Below are 19,169 nucleotides of genomic sequence, written 5' to 3'. Positions count from 1 at the left end.
GCCCGGGAGGCGGAGCAGCCAGAGCGGGGAGCAGCCTGTGCTGCAGAACCTTCTGCAGTGAGGGGAATGTTCTAGATCTGCAGTGAGGGGAATGTTCTAGATCTGCAGTGAGGGGAATGTTCTAGATCTGCAGTGAGGGGAATGTTCTAGATCTGCAGTGAGGGGAATGTTCTAGATCTGCAGTGAGGGGAATGTTCTAGATCTGCAGGGTCCCGCCACAGGCCGGCACACAGGGACTGCGCACCTGAACGGTGGTCGATGATTCCGGACCCCCGCCGACTGGACTGTCCGTTTCCTTCCGTTCTAGTGAAGGCGGATCCGGAGAGTCACGTGCGGCTGTGGCCACCGTTCCCCGCAGGGGCTGGAAGGACGCTCCTGCACCGGAAGGCAGGAGGCCCTGGTCCCAGAGCCCTTTCCCAGCCACGACCTTGAGAGATGCGGTTCACCTCTGGCCCTCTCCGTCTGCGGCTCGAGGGGCGAGGCTTCGCCGGCACTGAGGACCCGCGGGCTGCCTCCTCACTTGAACAGCTGTCGGACGGCTCTGTGCATGATCTGGCGTCACTGAAAACCTTGGAGAGGCCCCGGCGACTTTCCAAACACGCCCCCCTTCGGCCGTGGGGTCTTCACAGCCTGCCCTTGTTCCCCCCACATCCCCTGCGTTCACCAAGAGATGCTGGCCGCACCGGGGACCCCTGCCGGTGCCTCGTCTCACACCACAGCCCCATCGTTCCGTGTCACCCCCCCGTCCCCATGGCTCCGTGTCACCCCCTGGTCCTCTGGAGACCTGGAGGTGGAGCCCGTGGCTTCCTCTAACCCAGTGTGGGCCTCGCTCAGCCTCTGGCCACAGCCTGTGACCCTGGCTTACCGATCCCCCATACTCTGCACACGCAGTCATATTGTCGCATCACGGCGGCAGCGAGACCGCACAGGAGGGCCACAGGCAGCGAGGAGAGGCAGAGGCAGGGGTCCCCGTCCTCCCCACCAAGTAGATGTGGGGCCTCAGGAAGCTACTGGACCTCTTCAGCTCTGGGCTCCTCATCCGAACACGAGGGGAGCGACACCTTCCCCTTGGGATTCATGGGAGCCCAACCCAAGCCAGGGCTGGAGCTCGCACGGCCCGGGGCTCAGCAGATCCTCAAGCCCCGGGGGACTCTGGTTCACCCCCAAGGACAGTCACATTCCTCTGCTCTCCATGGCTCGAGGCAGATGCTGAAAGCTATGGCCACTTAGGGGCACGGGGACCCACAGGACATCGTACCACACATGGTCTTTATCTCAGCCTTAGTCGGTGGCCGGACACGGGGCTCTGGGTCGTTGGACTCTGCCTCAGGGGAGGGGAACTCGGAGGAGGAAGAGAAGACACATGGCGAGGTGAGGCTGCTGGAACCGCGCGCCCAGACCCGCTGGCCAGCGATGGGGCAAGTGTGGTCCCCCGTCCCCTCCCCCGCCCCCAGGCTCCACAGCAGGGGTGATTTCCGCATCTCTCCATGCCCGTGGGCCCCAGCCAGGGGTCAGACACAGGGCATGGGGGCATCAGCGCTCTGCCCCACAGCGGCCCAGACCACTTGGAGCTCTTTCCGTCGGCTCTGGGATCTGACCTGCAGGCGCTTCTGCGTCTCCCCGCGACGCCGTGTCTCACTGTCCCGCTGTCTGCCGCCGTCTGGCGCAGCTCCATGCCCCCCGTGCCTGCGATCTGGAGTCTATGCGGCTGCCCCAGAGCTCCACGCGCCCTGAAGAAACCGGAGGGGAGGCAGGGTCCGGGCGGCTGCATCTCTGCCTAAAGCTGCGTTCGAAGACCCAAAGGCCCAAAGCAAAATTCTTAGAGAATTCTTAGAAAAATTCTTAGAGAATTTTGAGAAAAATTTTAGAGAAAATTCTTGTATTTTCTTTATACCCATCAAAGGTACGTTTATTTCTCATTGACAGCAGCTTCTTGTTGCCTTCAGGATTCCGCCCTGGGCTTGGCGCCGGGGGCCACGGGGACGCCCATGGCCCCGCCCCAGTCCCGTCGCAGCCCCATCTCACCGCTCCCTGCCTCTTCCTTTCCCATCTCCGTCCCGAGGAAACACATCTCCAGCCACGCGATGAGCTTTCATCCTCTCCGAGAAGTGTCTCACGAGGTCGTTTAAGAAATAAGTGAAGTCAGCTTCAACGTTATGCGTTATTTAACCCTGTATAATCCAAAACAGCATCGTCTCAACGTGTAGTAAGAAATCAAGTATTCGGATTACTGACAGGATAGTTCCCATTTTTTTTTCATGCCAAGTTTCTGCGGTTCTGCGAGCATTCTGGGTGCTGCAGGGCGTCTGGATGGGCGGCCCATTTCAAGTGCCCTGAAGCCATGCCCCGAAGCCATGTGTGGCTCGTGGCCGCCGTACCGGACACACAGCTCTCGTCCATCTGACTTGTTATGGACTGAATGTTCGTGTCCCCCGACCAGATTCACTTGCTGACGCCCTAACCCCAGTGTGATGCTATTAGCAGGTGGGTCCGTTGGGGGGCAGTGGGGTTTAGGTGGGGTCGTGAAGGTGGGGTCCCAGGATGGCATCACAGCATCCTTACGACGAGAGCCACCAGGGAGCCCTCCCACTCTGTCTCTCGCCCCCTCTCCCTCTCTCTTCCACACGAGGACACAGCGAGAAGGCGGCTGTCTATAAGCCAGGAGAGAGCCCTCACCAGAGCCCCCGATGAGTGGCACCCTAATCTCGGGCCTCCCGCCCCCAGAACTGGGAGGAACAAATGTCTGTCCTGTGAGCAGCCCCATCTGTGGTGTTCTGGGAGGGCAGCCTGAGCTGACCGGGACATGGCGTCGGCAGGACCGCAGCCCCCAGATGATGAGCAAAACATAGCTCTCCGCAGGGGCCGAGCCAAGAGCAGCAAGAACGGGGACCACAGGGGAACCACAGGGACCACAGAGACCACAGGGACCACAGAGACCACGGGGACCACGGGGACCACGGAGACCACGGGGACACACTACTCATCACCGCATCTCATGGTGCTCCTGAGTTAGTTCCTGCGTGTGGGGGCATCATGGGCGGAGAACAACATTTCTGGTTCCTGTCATGCTTGAGGCTCACCGTTTGGGGGGGAGATGGATGATAAGTCTCCGTCACATCCTGTTTTACTGGTTTATCCCCTGTGGTTTGGGTGAAAAGTGGCCAGAGGTCCACCAAGGACCCTGTGAGTCACAGAGACGGCCGCAGGCACTGGGGATCCCAGCGGAAATGGAATGACCCAGGGACCCAGCTGAAGGAGCCCATTGCTTCTCTCCCCCGCTGTCGGCGACCGAGGAGGTCGCATGTGGCTATTGCCTTGGAAGGTTTACCGACACACCCAAGACTTGTGTCCATGGTCCCAGGTCATTCCCGGTGTCTGACACTGTCTGATTGACAACCCAAACCACTGTTCCAGGCTGTCCCTGAGCCAAAGAAAAATGTCTTCCATGACCGTGCCCCCTCCAAATAAAACATAAAATAATTAAAGAAAACAATAAAGATGCCAGGCCCTGCAACCGTCAAGAAATTAATTGCTCAGTTTTGACCTATGAGACAGAAAAGTCCCAAACTTCCTCAAGGTCGGGATTTTCAGTGTGAATAGGAAACCTGGAGAATTTAGAAAACATTTGCCTCAAATTATCATCAATAGTCATCACAGCAGGGGGCCCTACAGACCAGGTTAAGTCACGTCAAGGGACTCCCATGCTTTTAGAGTCATAAAAATATAAGAAAATGATTAACCAACATAATTAGAAATGCCTGGCAAGGTCAAGGCATCAGGAAAAGTCCTTGAGTAAAAAAGCAGGACCCTGGGATTCATCTGAACAGAATCCGAAGTATCTGGTATCCCGTGTCCGTGTTTTTGTTGGCGGGCACGACAGAGGCCAGAACCCGTACCCCCAGGGAGCAGCAGAGTGACACGGAGCACAGCCCGCCTAACCCCTAACACCCTGACGGGACTGGAAGGCGTTCCTGACACCACGGAGGAGCAGGCCTGAGCCAGCCTGAGCACCCACACAAGCGTAAGTTGAGAGGAGGAAAAATATCATATTGTGCAAAAGGTCACCTGGAGACTCAGCCAAGTACGAGGGAGGAACAGAATTGCGGACGTGAAACCAGCCAGGAGCACAGGCCAAGAGGCTGAGCAAGGAGAAATAATCTGGCAGGGACCAGGCGGGGCTGGAAGGACGAGCCGGGCTGTCCAGCGACGACGCGGTCCCAGAAAACACTGTGCTGTCCACGCCAAGCCCCGGCCACCTTTCCCACATGTCCCCAGCAACAGCCCACGCAGACAGCCTGCGGGGCTCTGGGGTCCAGCTCCAGGGCCCGGCCTGTGGCCGAGGGGACGGGTCACCTGCTTGCGGGCGGCAGGAATCGTGTCCTGTGTTGCGCCCCCTTGCTGCCCACGGACCGTGGCCATCGGGTGCGTTCCTGCCTGTCCCCAGACGGGTCCTCACACCTTCCACCCGCCTGTCCCCAAAGGCCTGGGGTGCACCCCTGCACAGACGCCATCCTGCTGACCGGTCTGTGCCCCACCCCAGCCTCCCCAGGAGCTGTCCTCCTGGCGGGCAACAGCTGCGTTTTCCCATAGGATTGTTTAGAGACGTGGAGCCTTAATCCAGACCACGGCCCTCACTGCTGAAAGTCATTAAGCGTTTGCCTCCAGCTCAGGTCATGATCCCACCGTCCTGGGTTTGAGTCCGCATCAGACTCGCTGCTCAGCGGGAAGCCTGCTTCTCCCTCTCCCTCTCCCTCTCCCCCTGCTTGTATTCCCTCTCTGTCTCTCTCTTTGTCAAATAAATAAAATCTTAAAAAAAAAAAAAAAAAAGCCATGGGTTCCTGGGGCTCCTGTGAGTCACGGCGTAAGGAGGGCCCTGCAGACACAGCTGTCGGAGGAAGGGGGACCGTTCGGGCCAAGAAACGCTCCCCTCAACTGTAGGAATACTTTGTCTTAAGCTTTTATTTGTAGCATAATGATTTTTTCTGATCAGAAAGGTAACGCAATCGTGTTGTGAAGCGCTGAAACACCTGCTACACAAGGTTTTGTGCAAGTGTGCTTGAAATTCACGCCCGAGAAACACTGCCCACAGTCACGGTAACGCCTGCTAGGATTTCCGTGTGCACGTCGTGTGCGTGCGCATATACACGCACACATCCAGAGAGGGAGACGGTCTACACACAAGTTCTAAAAGGAAACCATCCCCAGGCCCCGTCTTCTCAGTCGCGGTTTGGTTTTCCCTCCTTGTGCCGATGCTAATGGAACGCATCACACCTGGGGCAGAGGCGGGGGACAGACGGGGACAGGAGAGACAGATGTCCTACGGCCCAGGGCCCAGCAGGAGCTGGAGAGGTCGGTCCCGCAGTGAAACATGGGGCCTGCGTCTTATGGGAACAGTCACTCCCTTTCTCAGGACGTGTGCCCTCTGCTTCTGGCTGTTAATCTCATTCAAGGGGGCGAGCTCAACCGGCACCTGCCAGGCTGGGAAGAGAGGCCCCGCCGCAGCCTCTGTCCACCCAGAGCCTTCGTTTCCTTGTGCCGAAAGCATCTCCCCAAGCTTGAGTCCATACTCATGGGCTCAGGAGTTTTCCGTAAAGACTTCCTGGTCGCACGGACCCTTCTCAGATCTAACGCACATGGCACTAGGGTGTGTTTAGGGTCAGTGGGACCCCAGGGACCATGTCCACACCCAGTCCCAGTCCCCCATAGCCTCGTCCTCATGCTTCCGGCTCCAGCCCCCACACCCCGGGGCACAGCGGGGCAAGCCTCAGGGGGGGAGCCGCTGACCGCCGACTATCTCCACCAAGTTCATGGGGGCGTCTGAGTCGTTCAGTGGAATGACTCCTTCCTTAAGAGTGTGAATCTGGGGGGCCTGGGGGGGCTCATCGGTGAAGCGTCCGACTCTTGATTTTAGGTCAGGTCATGATCTCAGGGTCGTGGATGGAGCCCTGCTTTGGGCTCTGGGCTCAGTGGGGAGTCTTCTCCTTCTCTGTCCCTCTCTGTCCCTCCCCCATCTAACAAAAGAAAAGAGTCAATCGGGCAGAGATGGCCCCCTCCGAGGATGGCACAAACGCCCACGCAAGGGGTTGGCATTTACTCTGTTTCGGTTCAGGAACCATCGTGTACGGTAGGACCAGCAACAGGAAGGCATCAGGGTCCCCTCCCACTTTCTGCTGGGTGCGCACAGGACACGGGGCACTGAGGGGGCAGACCAACGGCCTGCGACGAAGCTGGGGTGCCGGGGCCAGAGTCCCCCTTTCCCACGGGCCTGGGCGCACCCCAGACAGTCACCAGAGGCAGAAGGGCCACCATGCTCTCTGTGTTCAGCAACTTGGCTTTTCCCCCAGCCAACACTCCACACTCGGGATGGCTGTCTGTCCGTTGTCCCTCCGCCCTCCTCCCCCGTCCTAAATCTCAAAGGTGCGTCTGCAGAAGATAAACCACACGGACAGTGCCCTCTCGGCCAGATGCAACTGTCATCTTTGTCCAAGGATGACCAAGGTCCCACCAGGAGGTTTGGGTGTGAAGGATCAGGAGTCCTTGTGATGGGACCTTGCTCTCCCAGCTTCCTTCTCACCACGTGAGCTTCTCCCGGTCCTGGGCAGGCACCTACACAGCCTCCTCGCGGGCCGGGGACCTCAGCGCGTTCCCCGCAGAACGTGCTGGGGCAGAGCGCTCTCCGCCGCTCCCGGCCCGGGGACAGATGAGGCTCCCGGGTATCGGGTCAGACAAAGCTGGACTTTGCACCTGCTCAAGTGCACCGGACGCAGATCCGGTGTTTGGTTCTGGACCCACCACAGCAGCGTGTGAGCTCACACAGCGGACAGCAGGAGGGACAAAGGGATGGCTTGCGGCACCGTCCGGCGGGACCCACACGCTCGGAGCAGCATCGCTGGGCTCAGACGGGTGCCGATGCCTGATGGAGCCTCTGCTGGTCACGGCCCCATCTGCTGGACGATGCTCTAAACACGGGGTCACAGAACCAGGATGCCTCACTTCTGGGACTCCACAGGCAGGAGACAGGCTACGAACCCAGAGGGCTCCAAGGACAGCCCGGACGGCGCAGGGGACGGAGCGTGGAGCCTCAGCCCTTCTCCGCTGAAGCCTCCTGGAACGCGCCCCGTGGTGTCAGACTTGCCTAGGACCTGTGCCCACTCTGCTTCCTCACCTCCTCCCTTCTGGAATGCAGCTGTCTCTCCCAGACCCGTCCACCGCTGTAGTTCAGAAGCAGAGAACCTGTTTTCCGCAGGGAGAGAAGAACATCCTGGGAATGGGACCCGGCCTGACGGGGCAGGGCATGAGGGGGCTGCTGCCGGCCGGGGAGAGCCCGGAGCCCGGAGCCCTGGAGGATGGCACAGACCCGCCCTCTGCACCCACCAGACCAGACCTTCAGGGGATACGTCTCTGTTGTCCTAAACTGCGAGGTCTGGGCAGTTTGTCCCCAAAGCCATCGAAGATGGGCGCCCACCATGGGGCTGTGCGCGGGACAGCCCTTCGTGGCAAGGAGCTTCCCTTCGCCAGCGACGGCCGTGGGGAAGCCGGTGGGGAGGGCCTCCCCGGACCCTTGCTCTGCTCAGACCGTCCCCGGCTGCACACTCGGGTGTCACTTCCAGGAACACAGAAAACCGCTCATCCCTGACCTGCCCACCCCACACTTGAAACCCTCCTCAGTACCTGGGAAATCCCCCGACTTGGGAGACCATCTCCAAACGCAGCCGCAGGAGGCAAGGGTGCTCCCCACTCCCTCCCCAGCCCCCCGAGCCAACAGGACACCCAGCACCAACCAAACTTAGTGCCCTCCCACCGGAAAGCCAGTCACTGCCAGGAATGGTTTAAAAACAAGAGGAAAGTGCTTCTCTCTAAAAACACATCAGCTGCGGAAGACGCAAAGCCTGTAAAATGATGGCATCCGTGACCAGGGCCGGCGCGGCTCCAAGCAGCAGAGCAGTGACTACGGGGACCGCGGGAGGCCCACCCCCCACTCCCGGCTCGTGGATCCCGATGAGTCATCAGAGAACCTGTGTGCACCTGTGGGTCACCCCAAACTTCTGGGGTCGACACCGTGGAGGGCAACCAAGCTCTCCCAGAGTCCAGCTCGGCGTCATGGCCAGCAAAACCAGCAGAGTGTGATGGAGCAAGCCCCAAAGCAGAGCTGGAAAATCTGGATTCAAGTCCTGCTACGTGGCCTTGGGCCAATCCCTGTGCCTGCCTTCAGCTCTATCTGCCTGTTTCCCCCGGGCCGGTGTGGTTTAGGTGAGAGGGCTACAGGGGCCGAGCGTAAAGCCAAGTAGGGGACCTTCTCCCCGGGCCTCACACCCGCGCGAGAGGCGCCACGGTCTAGACCAGCCGGGCAGGGGGCAGCGGTGGCCAGGGCAGGAACGAGGCTGTGTGCGAGGCTGGGAGGACCCGGAAGGGGCCGGCAGAGGCAGCATTGGAGTGGGTGGGGGGGGGCTGCCTGCCGGGGTGGGGGGGGCTGCCTGCCGAGCTCCCCGGGACAGAGCAGATCAGCGTCTGCGTGTGGGAACATCAGGCTGCCAGAGGGATCCCAGAGATCTCCCAGCACAAGTCACTCTACGTGCAGGCACAATTCCTGCCGAAGCCAGAGCGTCTCAGTCCGGGAACACGTGCCGTCACGTGTGTGTTGCGTGCTCACCCACATGTGCACGTACACGCACACGTGTGAGGTCATACTCGTGTGCGCGTGTTTGCACCCACGTGTGTGCAGATACACGCGTGTGTGTGGGCATTGTACACGCGCAACATGCATGTGTACGCAGGCAGAAGTGTACCGTGCACACACACACGTGCATACTGTGTGCACGGACACGTGCCTTAGGACCCGCTGAGAGAGTGCCGATCCGATGAGAGATGTTGCTAATTTGGGGAGTGACACCGTGCAGACCCGTGGGGCAGAGAAAACGAGTCACGGGCCCCCTGCCTGGCCTGGAGTCAGTGTTGCCCAGAGAAGGTATTTCCAGATCGTAACGAAGAACCGGTAGTGATGCAGGCGGCCTGTCTTCCCTATGCCCCGATTCACCCCGCACTCGGGCCCGTTGCTCACAAGTCCTCGTCCGAGCGCAAGGCAGCCTGGCCCAGCCGCTGTTTGCCATCCTGGCTTCCTGCCTGACCCCACGCCCTCCGCGCCCCACTGACCCCAAGTCCTGCACAGGACCCTCCGGCCACAGCTCTCGGTCCTCTCCCAGGGCCTGCCCCAGCCCCGCCCCACCGCGCCCACACTCGCTACCTGCTGGTCTTCACACTTAGTCGTGGAAGCCAGCTCAGCCATCGGCGTGAACAGGTTGTGAGCTCCCTGCAGGCCACGGCGACAGCTTGTCCCGTGTGCATCTCCCCCGTGGCGTGGGGCCCAAGGAGCACACAGCAAACCCTTGCGAACTGAAGTAACGAAGAAAAGCAAAGGGTCGTGCACAGGTGTCCGCTCCAAGCCCTTCTGTATTGGAGTAAAATCTTTGCGTGGTGCCACATGAAGTTTTTAAAAAACCGTCCTTTGGGGCGCCTGGGTGGCTCAGTGGGTTAAAGCCTCTGCCTTCGGCTCAGGTCATGATCTCAGGGTCCTGGGATCCAGCCCCGCCTCAGGCTCTCTGCTCAGCAGGGAGCCTGCTTCCTCCTCTCTCTCTCTGCCTGCCTCTCTGCATACTTGTGATCTCTCTCTGTCAAATAAATAAATAAAATCTTAAAAAAACAAAAACCGTCCTTTGGACAGATCTGAAGGCCAGCGCTCTCCCAGCCCGAAGACACACAGTTGTGAGGACGGGATGATATACTACAACTTCCTCTTTGTAAAGCCAGTTTCGGTGGTTGATTTCAGATCCGACACCGTTCCTACTTTTCGTTTTGCAACTTTTGCCGGACGCGGTAGCCGTGAACACAACGCGATTTCCTGCGCTTATTTCCTCCAAGCAGACTTGCTACTTTTTCCCATTCTCGGAGCCCTGATGGCCGGCCTCACTCTGGGGGCTTTCCTGGGAGCTGCCAGGCTCCACTTACCTGCACGCGGCCCCACGCCCCAAGATGCTGGCCCTTGTGGACTGAGTCCGGGGCTTCCTTACCCTCAAAGAGCAAGGTCGGAGGCCCCAGCGGGAGAGTGGAGGTAGGGAGGGAGGGAGATGAGGTCAGTCTCTAGCGTCCCCCGTCTGCCCTGGCAGCGGCTGTGTTCCTCCTCTGAAAGCCGCAGCCCCTCTCGGGGGCCCCCAACAGCCGCAGTTCTCTTCCAGGTCTGCTCGTGGTCCCTCACCTTGCCCCCCGAGGCCGGGCTGGGAGAGCTCGGAGACGCTTCCCCCCGCCCCAGCCCAGGATGGTTTCCCACGCCACCCTTCCCTTCCGGGGGCGCCGGGTGCAGCCCCGGAGGGAGGAGCTGCGGCCCCAGTGGGGTGCCGAGCGTCCCGAAGGATCCCAGGCCGCCTCCCCGGGACCACCTGTCCGGTGATCAGGAACAGGCTGTAGCAATTCCCCCTCTGGTGTGCGGTTTGCTGCCTGGACTCGGTCCCCACGGAGCCATCCGCACGTGAGTAAAATGGAATTCCCTCCTCAAAGACACCCCCGACCGGGGCGCGGAGACAGGGAGATACTGACAAGAAATGCCATCACAGAGTCAACGAGGGAGCCCAGGAGAGAAGTGCCGTGGCAGAGACAGCAGCTCGGAGTCGGTCCCCACAGAGGGGCATCCAGGCAGACGGGGAGGGAGGTGCGGGAGGACACGGCGCGAGCACACGGGAGGACACGCGGAGCCCCAGCAGCAGGCAGGCGGGCTTCCCTAACCCTTCAGGAAAAACGTCCTCGGTCGCTGGTGGCGGGGTGGCGGGGGACCCGGCGAGCACAGCAGCAGGGCGGCTGGTGGGAGAGCGTCTCTCCAGGACACGAGGACGCGCCCGGCCAGCGGGGTCCCAGTGCAGGTGCGGCCTCTTGTCCCCCACACCTGCTGGCTTCTGGAGGCTTCCGGCATAGGTCATCTGCCCGCTGAAGACAGCGGTGCCCGCTGGCAGGGCCTAGACATTTGGGTCACTTAGATAACAGGCTTTGCTGTGGTATTTCAGGGAAGAAAGTTTGCCTAAGTTTACTTTAAAAGGTGTAAATCCTCAACTAAGGTATTTCTTAAAGGTAGTGAATGGGGGGCGCCTGGGTGGCTCAGTGGATTAAGCCGCTGCCTTCGGCTCAGGTCATGATCTCAGGGTCCTGGGATTGAGCCCCGCATCGGGCTCTCTGCTCCACAGGGAGCCTGCTTCCTCCTCTCTCTCTGCCTGCCTCTCTGCCTGCTTGTGATCTCTCTCTCCGTCAAATAAATAAATAAAATCTTTAAAAAAAAAAAAAAAAGGTAGTGAATGGACCAAAACCTATGAGGGAGCCCCAGGAAGTCTGAGAAACTCTGTCCTCTTTCCCTCCCAAACAGACCGCTTCAAGTTCAACGGCGTTTTCTACCGGTTCCCCCTCCTCTCCTCGAAGCCGGACCGGACTTTAAACCCGTGGACGTCAGCGAGGACGACACAGTCGATCGATGCTGACACACACGTTCTGGAACAGCCAGAGCTTTCAGAAATCAGTCAGCATCCCGTTTCCCTCGGTTAAGAAGAGAGTGTGCCTCTTCGAAACATGGGTGTTGCAACTCGGTCACTGACCTCTGGTGACACCCAGGACACAGAAGCCACGTGCGGCCGGACATCCTGAGCACCTGCTTGTGCCCAGTATTGGGGGGAAGCCACCGAGGGTTCCGACACATGCCCCGCTTTCAAAGGGTTTCCAGTTTGCGGGTGCCCATCAATGTGGGCAGGACGTGCAGGGACATCAGGAGAGGACCAGAACCTCTCCTCCCAAGAGCATCACAGGAGGACCTCGGAGCCCAGCCTTGAAGAGTGGGGCCAACCTCCTCGCCTTGGCTTTAGAAACATACCTCTCATGCACACAAATAACGCTTCACTTTTGCCTCGTAATCCATTCCAGCACTGGGCAAACGGGCCAGGTTTGACACCTTGTGGTGACTTTTTGATTCTTAGTATGATTCCACTACAGGGGCTCATTGAGAGTGGGAGCTGAGATGTACCCGCATCCCTAAACAACTAACGGGGGTGCCCCGGACACTTGGTTACCTACAGTAGATAGCCGCAGGCTCTCCACACCGGCTTCTTTCCAGGAGGACTTTTCATCCCTCTCTGCCCGGCTACCAGCGTCTCAGGGGAAAGAGATCCAGGAAGAGACAAGGCTGGGAGCCGGCAGCATAATATATATTCTGGATGAACATTTTTATTTTTATTTTCTTTAAAGATTTCTTTGAGAGCGGGGAGTAGGGCTAAGCAGAGTGAGAATCTCGAGCAGGCTCCCCGCTGAACGTGGGTCCGGAGGTGGGGCTCGATCCGCCGGCCTGAGATCATGACCTGAGCCGAAACCAAGAGTCAGATGCGTGACTGACAGAGCCAGCCAGGCACACCCACCAACGCTTTCATTCAACCGTTTCCGCTTTCCAAACTAGTGCTCAAGTCCACACGGCCAAAGACAACTGAGAAGGCCAAGGATTATGAGTTCCCCAGACCAGCAGTACCAGCTCGGCCTGAGAACGGGCTGGAAGGCAGACTCTGGGCCACCCAGGCCTGCCTGATGGGTGCCAAGGCAAGCTGAGCTCCCCAGGGGATGGGAAGGGACACTGAACTTTGAACAGCCCCACTCTAAAGAACTTCAGCTAAGACACCGGCCACCTCATCCATATGAAAACAGAGAAGCTGGGGGTGCACATCCCCCCAAATTAAGTGCCCCTGCCGTCCTCCCAAGGCTGATGGTGTAACCACCTCTCAGCAGCGTGCTGGGGTCACCGAGGAAAGGGCTTCTGGGGCCAAGTTCCTGGGAGCTGTCCTCTCTCTGCTTTGATGTGTCAAAGGTCTCCTGGCTTAGAAGAGGCATTGGATCAGTCAATAACATGGAGCCTGACCTGCTGATGCAGGAGCCAAGGTCATGACCAGGGCAGGCAGGAAAGGTGAGGCCCTGGGGACACACACACACACACACACACACACACACACACATACACACACACACACACCCCTGGCCTCCAGCCCCGAGCTGAGCCACCCAGAGCCCACAAAACACTCACACTGGGTGGAGTAAACCCACGTCCTCGTGTTAGCGAAGCCGCTGCTTGCGCCGCTAACGTTTCCCTGGAGAGAAGGCGGTGGGGGGCAGTGGGGGCTGTGGCGGGCTGCGAGGAACCCCCAGGGATGGGGAACAGTGAGCTTGCACCCGGGTGCCCCGGGGCTGTCCGCACATTTTGCACGTCCCCAACCGGAGACAGAGACAGGTTCTCACGAGGGCTCGGAGGCCTGCCCGACCAGCTCGCCCACGCAGGGGTGCACAGCCGTGAGCGCAGAAACCCCCGTCTGTGTCTACTGAGCTTCAACCTTCCCACCGAGAGAGAGGGCAGCCGGGACTGCAGGTGGGCTCGGATGTATTTCTCACCTTATTTAGGATTTTCCCATAGTTTAGTTTTACAGAGAGTCACACAGATCGTTTTTTCGTTAAGATGTCTTTACCTTCTTTTTTCCAGGGGTTTATGCAAAAAACGCTTCCAACAGTGGGAACCGAGAATGGGAGGAGGGAACCGGACTCTTGGAGCTGGGAGTGGTCTGCGACCTCGCCTCGGGTTTCCGGATTACCTCCCGATGTGTGAGGAAAGCCTGTGCCAAGGAGAAGTTTAGGCCTCATCTAGCTCCCAGGATGAGGGGCTGAGTCAGGACCAAGCCCCTCTGATTCACAGGCGGAACGGTCCTGACACCACCTGCCTTTCCGCGTTGACGTGTGCGCACACACGCACGCAGTCCTTCCTTACCGACGCATGGAGCGCTCCAGCAAGAACAGTAACACAGTAAAGAGAACTCTTGGACGTATCCCAGGGGCTCAGGGAGCAGATAAGTCTGGCTCTTCCTGTGTCTTGCTCTGTGAAAAGAGCAAACTGAGGTGTATTTTGAATCGAACCTATTATCCCCTTTCCTCCATGAGGACCTCGCGTCTGAAACCATTAATAAAAACATTCAGAGCAATGCTGCGGAAACAGGCATATTCTAAATAAAGTAGCATGCTGTATAAGCCATCAGACGCCCACTATCCAAAACGGTGCCTAGAGCGTCGGCGCGGGAGGCCACAGAAGGCGTCCACGGTGCCCTGCGACGCTCCCGGAGGAAAGGTCCGAGACAGCCGCTCTCCAGGTGGGGTCCCGAGCGGGGACAGGTCCCGAGCCTGTCTGCGTCTTCTGGGACTTTTCAGGAGCGCAGAGGCCACGGTCCCAGCACAGAGCCCCCAGCGGGACAGCCTGGGGAGCGGGGCCTCGGCAGGGCCTGCCCCTTGTACACAGACCTGCCCGATACGAATGAGGCATCTGGCTTTCCGTCTGCGGCAAGTCTAAGCTAAACACTGCTCCCTTCAAACCTCTTGTCACGCGCCTGTGGCCTATGCCCTCCAGTTCCCCTGGCTTTGACGGTCAACCACTTCCACCCCATGAAAACCACAGGCTCCTCTTTGAAAGGATGCTGTGTGGGACAGTGACGGAACTGTCAGTGACAAAACCAATAACGTCCCATGAACACGGTTTATCATCACTGGTGTCATGTCCTGTAAAGCCAAGTAAGGTCGTGACAAACGTCGTGACAAAACGTGCCTCACTTGTGCCCAGAGTTGAAAACCAAGGCTCCCATACTCAGGGGCACTTGAGAGGCTCTCAGGGTTCCCCAGTAGCCGAAGCCCCGGCTTTTTTTTTTTAAGAGGACCTCATTTTATCCTTCGTAAACAGACTGATTTACATCAAGTAACAGGGCGCCTGGACGGCTCCGCTGGTCGGGTGACGGCCTTCAGCTCAGGTCATGATCCTGGAGCCCCAGGATCGAGTCCCGCATGGGGCTCCCTGCACAGCAGGGGGCTGCTTCTCCCTCTGACCCCGTGACCGCCCCCCCATGCTCTCTCTCTCCCCACTCTCTCAAATAGAAAAATAAAACCTTAAAAAAAAAATCTGAACTAAGTGACAAAGGGGCCAAGGAAATGTTGAAAAGTTTCTTGAAGAAGCCTTCAGCAAATTTCTTTGTATTCAAGGGAATTTGAACTTTAGGAAACAGCAGAAAAGGAGACTTTGAAGGTCTGAGGAAAAGGGGAATTGGAGAATGGCCGGTGACCGCCGGTGACAGTGGAGCCTTTGCCTGGGACGTGGGAAGCCAAGCACGGTGGTTGCTTCTGCAGACGCCATGACTGGGGGAGGAGTGTGGGGTGCAAGGCGGGGGAGGGCCGCCCAGCGGTGGGGGCTGAGCCGTCCCCAGAACAGGAGCCGGGAGAAAACCCTCGCTGTGGCCGCGCTTCCCAAGGACACAAACCAGTGGTGGAGTGGCCCTGTGTTCTCTGCTGGGAGGGTCTGTGACAGCGTCTTCGTGACAAAAACGCCCTCACCATGTGCCGCGTTGCTAGTCGCTTTCCTAGGGGCTGGCCTGTCATCCGGACGCCTTAATACTTTCGTCTTTTCACTGGCTCGTGGGGGCTGGCTTCCGTTTCTGGCCTAACTCCTACAACAGCAGCCCTATCCGCGCCTCTCCCTGGCTTGAGAATAAAATGTATCCCTATATTTAGTCACGAACATGTAGTTCTGCAGTTGAAAACAAAAATTATCAAGGTCAAAGCCGATTCTCAAAAGCGCAATCACTGCTCTCCAACCTCGTTACCCGAATGCCTTTAGCGCCCCAAACCGTCCACCGCCTCACGCACTTGAGTGTCGTTGTAAAGAAATCAATAAAAACCTCTTTCCCATGATTTTAAATACTTCTTTTCTGTGTCATAATACCAAAATTAATGTATTTCCCTGGTTTCTTTGTTAATAGTAATAAACCCACCACTGGGAGTATGAATTGTTACCCAAAGGATACAAAAACCCTAATTCAAAGGGTACCAACACCTCGATGTTTGCAGCATCTTCTACAATAGCCAAGTTATGGAGACACCCCAAACGGCCATCACTGATGAATGGACAAAGAAGATGCGGGGGAGATCACAGGTACAGACATATAGAAATGATGGGATGTTACTCAGCCATCACAAAGAATGACATCTTGCCATTTGCAAGGATGTGATGGGGCTAGAGAGTATCATGCTGAGTGAAATCACTCAGAGAAAGACAAATACCTTATGATTTCACTCCCGTGTGGAATTTAAGAAACAAAGCAAATGAGCAAAGGGGAAAAGAGACAAACAAAAGACCAGAGACTGAACTACAGAGACCTGATGGGGGGGGGGGCAGGCGATGAGGATTAGGGAGGGCCCGGTCACAAGTGCTGAATCCCCACGCCTCGCACCTGACACTCTATCACACTGCGCGCGAGCTAACTGGAACTCGAATAAAAGAGTTAGAACATACCAGCGTTCTTCATCTTTACAAGACGTGTCCCATTTCAAATGCTTTTCCTGCAGCACACGTACTCCAGAATGAGCTTGGGTCAACCACCTCACTTTCAGACGCGCTTCCCAGACACTGAGCTGGGGAAGCCCAGGCCTGCTTGCAGGTGCTGGGTACCGTGCAGCCATCACGGGCCCTGTCAGAAAGTGCTGCAGCCGACGGCGGGTGAGAGGGAATGAGAGGCCACGGGCAAGGCAGCGAGGCAGAACCCAGGAAAGGTCTCTGTGCGCGCTCGTGGGTCGCCCTGCCCCCTCTTCTTTGCAACATGATGGCCGCTTACATTTAAAAACGGTAGCATCACAGGGTTCAGATCCTTGGATGACAAGTGCGGCATAAGTGGGGCGTGGTGGACAGAACTTTCAGGTTTGCAAAGGTTTTACCTTCACGTGAGATGATATGCTAACTCGAAAGAGACGGCGAAGGACGAATATTGCATCCCTACAGCGATGACTGAAAACACACACACAAAAGATATAGCTTCAAAAGACAATGATAAACTAAAATGGAATTCTGAAAATCAAGCAACTCTAAAGAAGAGAAAGGAAAAGAGAGGAGCAATGCCCCAGGAGGAGGAGGAGGAGAGGAAGGAGAAAAACAGAACACAAATAGCGAAACGACAGACCTCAAATCGCCCCAGTAACTACAATAAATTACAATAAACAGAGGATTAAACTCCCCAAAGAAAAGGCCGCACACAAAGTGGGTACAAGAGACGCGTTCTAAATGCAGACACGCAGAGAGGCTGAAAACAAAGAGGGGGAGAGGGCCCAGCCCCACGAGGGAGACCAGTCACCGTGCTGATGGCAGACGCAGACGGGGAGGGAGCGGAGGGTCACTGCAAACAGGGGAGCACTTGGTAACAGCAAACGGGTCCACACAGCACCAAGCCCTAACGATTATAAATGTGTATGCACCCAATAACAGGGCTTCAAAATACACGTGGCAGGGACCAGGAATTTGCAGGCGCGCCGCATGCCCGCGGGTGGTATGCAGACACACTCTCTCCCGAACCATGGACAGATCAGAAGGAGAACTGGAGATCCCCAGTAGATCTGGTCAACTCAGAAAATCAGACAAAGTTTTCCATCCCACTCTGTCCGTGCCGGCAGTAACACGTTGCAGGGAGCTTTGTCGTCCACGTCTGGTTGCAAAGGTTTATTGTTTTTAGCTGCTGAATGGGTCCAGCAAGGGAAGCGGACACCGACCCCAGGCATTGCACAGGTCGCTCTGAAGGCACTCCAGTCTCCCTTAGAGGTAGGGGTCATTTGGGGTAAGGTCACAGGTCACCCAAACACCCAAACACCTAGAGGCTCTGTCCTCATTGGGTGTGGCCCTGAGTGGAAGGAGGAGGCTTATCTCGTCTATCAACTCTTAAACATACAGAAATTATATATCCCAGCATCCCCCCTACTTGAGGAGGAAATCGGTCCAAAACTTAACTATAATTAATAAATTACAACTCACAAAAGTTTCCTTATTGCAAAAAGGAAAAAGAATTCCATTAGCAAGATTCAATAGTCTGTTACTCAGCCAGATTACACAGAGCAGCAAAAACTAAACTCACACCAACGAAGCATAACTACCCCGTTCATTAGTGAGCTTTATACACTATGTTGTTTTCATAAAGCCCCTGAATATTTAAGATTAGAAGCAATTTAAGGGTTTCTTGTTCAACCACAGACGTAAGCTCAGCTCTGATAGCTTAAAAAAATAGGGAAACAGGAAATACCCATGGATGGAAAGCAGAAGGAGAGCCCTGTGTCCCAGGAGCTAACTTCAGTGGTGAGATGGTCACTAGGACACGTTGCTCACATCTGCACCCGAGACAGGGCTGATAAGGAATATCAATTCCAGCGTCCAAAACCAGACTGAGTACTTGCGATCGAGAATGGCACACGTACTTAGCTGAGTGTGCAACTCCGTTACTTTATCAAAAGACCGGGCAGGGGTGCCTGGGGGGCTCAGCAGGCTGAGCATCTGACTCTTGGTTCCAGCTCAGGTCATGATCTCATGGATCTTGAGATCGAGCCCGAGATCGAGCCCGAGGTCGGCTCCGTGCTCAACGGAGAAGTCTGCCCCATTCTCTCCCTCCAACTCCTCCCCCACTCCCTCTCGCTCACACACATGCTCCTCTCTCTCAGATAAATGGGTAAATCTTAAAAAAAAAAAAAAAAAGTGGGGGCGCCTGGGTGGCTCAGTGGATTAAGCCGCTGCCTTCGGCTCAGGTCATGATCTCAGGGTCCTGGGATCAAGCCCAGCATCGGGCTCTCTGCTCCACAGGGAGCCTGCTTCCTCCTCTCTCTGCCTGCCTCTCTGCCTGCTTGTGATCTTCTCTCTGTCAAATTAATAAATTTAAAAAAAAAAAGTGCTACAATTTCTCCTAAGGAAGAAGGATGTGCGTACGTATACGGCTGTGAGGTTATTTCTTGAACTTCTGTTTCCGATCATGAAGAACGGGAGGCTGTCTGTGAATGCCCAGGGATTGGACAGGCTGGGAAACTTGTCACACACACCCACACCGCATGTGACCAGTAAACACGATGTGACCGGATGATGTTGACCCCAGGTTATCAGACTGCCCGTGGCAGGAGTAAACAGAAACGAGATAACAAGACACTATGCATGGTACAATGCTAACTGCAAAAACTCCGAAGTTTACAAGTGGAATCGACGTGTAAAAGATCTGGTCATTCCTCTACACCAGAGTACTCACCGAAATCCCCTCTGAATTTGGGGATTATAAGTCATT

General features: G+C 56.8%; 1 long non-coding RNA gene across 1 annotated transcript; it reads left to right on the top strand.

Moving 5' to 3' along the window:
• Positions 1 to 194: 194 nt before the first annotated feature.
• LOC123951691 lies at positions 195 to 17,558 on the top strand. Its single transcript, XR_006820498.1, has 3 exons — positions 195 to 3,438; positions 11,557 to 11,562; positions 17,547 to 17,558. It is a non-coding gene; the product is annotated as an uncharacterized LOC123951691 (long non-coding RNA).
• The last annotated feature ends 1,611 nt before the right edge of the window (positions 17,559 to 19,169 follow it).

Source organism: Meles meles, chromosome 10 (assembly GCF_922984935.1).
Source record: "Meles meles chromosome 10, mMelMel3.1 paternal haplotype, whole genome shotgun sequence".
In the NCBI taxonomy this organism is placed as follows: domain Eukaryota; kingdom Metazoa; phylum Chordata; class Mammalia; order Carnivora; family Mustelidae; genus Meles; species Meles meles.
The sequence above is the reverse complement of the archived record's forward strand: the minus strand, read 5'-3'. Positions and strand labels throughout refer to the sequence as shown.